Consider the following 2,066-nt stretch of genomic DNA (forward strand, 5'->3'; position numbering starts at 1 on the left):
GTTCTTGTATAACTTGAAAAAGCTCTTTACTTAAACAACAGCTTGAAAACAATTTCTCCTAAATTTCTAATTATCTGGACTTAACGGGATACGTGACATATAATCCTCTTATATTTGGGTAATTAGGGTTTCTGTGGCTTCTAAACTAGAATTGAACTTCACTCTCTAATTGGAATTAAGTGACCAAGGAATTGGCAGTTGATGAAGGTTAGAAGAGACTAAAAATGTCTAAGGAATTAGGGTTTAGTCACATATAGTTTACCATGAATTGAATCTTGCATGATTAAAATAGTTTGTAAGAAAAGTCAATCTGGAATATAGATACCTCTGAAGCCTTAATTGTTTTCTCCATATATATTTCACCTCAATTTACTGCTTGTTTTCTGATTCTCTGAATTACTGTTTGATGCAATTGAACTCTCAACACTCTTTTCTATTTGTCTAACTAAGTAAATCACTTAGCCATTGTTGCTTTGTCCATCAATCTTCATGGGATCGACCCTTATTCACTTGAGGTACTACTTGGTACGACTCGGTGCACTTGTTGGTTAGTTTGTGGGTTATAAATTCTGGACCAAGTTTTTGGCACCGTTGCCGAGGATTGACTGTGATTGACAACTATTAGTTGTTTGATTGCTTAGATTAGGCATTTTAATTTAATTTTATTTAATTTTTGCTTTATAATTTTCATAAATTTAGTACTATTATTTTTCCTTAATTTCTGAAATTAAGTTTGGGTTACCTAGTTAATTTTATTTTAATTTTCCGGTTTAATTTTCTTTATAAATTTCAAATTTCTTAGCTTAATTTTAGTCATCATTTTCAAAAATTTTTAGCTTTAATTAGTTTGTGTTTTATTCTATTTCTTTGCACAAGTTACCTCATTGGGAATTCTCTACACTCTGACGTAGAGAATCCCACTTTTCTTGTCTTCTGTCTGTTTATGAGCAAGAATAAAGACAAGGAACCTCTTACAGATTTTGATCCTCAACCAAAAAAGACCTTGAGGCGGCGGCTGCAACAAGCTAGACTTTACAAGGCTAGTGAAAATCTGAGTGAAACTTTTGAAAGGGAAGCTGCAGAGTCCACTATGGATCATAATTGTGCTGTCAATGCCAATGAGGCAAATCTGAATGAGAATGAACAATCAAGAAGAGTGCTTCACACATACACTGCTCCTAATGCAGATCTTTATGGGAAAAGTATTGTGGTGCCTCCTATAGCTGCAAACAACTTTGAACTAATGCCTTAGCTAGTCACTCTTGTGCAACAAAATTGTCAGTATCATGGACTTCCTCAGAAAGACCCAAATCAATTTATTTCTAATTTCCTGCAGATTTGTGATACTGTGAAGACTAATGGAGTGAATCCTAAGATTTACAAACTCATGTTCTTCCCATTTTCTATAAGGGATAGAGCAAAGCTATGGCTAGATTCTCAACCCAAGGAGAGCCTGGACACTTGGGATAAAGTGGTCACTGGATTTCTGACTAAATTTTTCCCACCACAAAAGCTAACTAAGCTAAGGGTGGAGGTTCAGACCTTCAGACAGAAAGATGGTAAGACCCTCTATGAAGCCTGGGAGAGATTCAAGCTGCTGACCAGGAAATGTCCTCCGAACATGTTTTCTAAATGGACTCAACTGGATATCTTTTATAAGGGCTTATGTGAAATGTCCAAAATGTGTTTAGATAATTCTGCAGGTAGTTCAATCCACATGAAGAAGACACCAGAGGAGACTACTAAGCTTATTGAGTTGGTTGCTAACAACCAATATTTATACTCATCTAACAAGAATCTTGTGAACTCTGGGACCCTTTAGAAGAAAGGCATTTTGGAAGTAGAGGCTTTTGATGCTCTTTCTTTCTTAGAACAAAATTTTGTCTCAACAGATGAATTTGAATACTCAACAATTGAGTGGGAAGCAGATTTCAGCTGTTAACACTCAGAATGCACCTTAAGAGGCTCCTTATGACATGACTGGTAGCTCTATGCTAGGTGAGAATTATGATTATGCTCAATTTTCTTTTGAACAGGTCAATTACATGGGAAATGCTCCTAGAAAC

At 35.6% G+C, this 2,066-nt stretch overlaps 1 non-coding gene across 1 annotated transcript; it reads right to left on the reverse strand.

Moving 5' to 3' along the window:
* Nucleotides 1–1,519: 1,519 nt before the first annotated feature.
* Nucleotides 1,520–1,627, reverse strand: LOC148553681 (small nucleolar RNA R71). Its single transcript, XR_015893741.1, has one exon. It is a non-coding gene; the product is annotated as a small nucleolar RNA R71 (small nucleolar RNA).
* Between the last annotated feature and the right edge of the window lie 439 nt (nucleotides 1,628–2,066).

Source organism: Arachis ipaensis, chromosome B7 (assembly GCF_059453495.1).
Source record: "Arachis ipaensis isolate K30076 ecotype BB chromosome B7, ASM5945349v1, whole genome shotgun sequence".
In the NCBI taxonomy this organism is placed as follows: domain Eukaryota; kingdom Viridiplantae; phylum Streptophyta; class Magnoliopsida; order Fabales; family Fabaceae; genus Arachis; species Arachis ipaensis.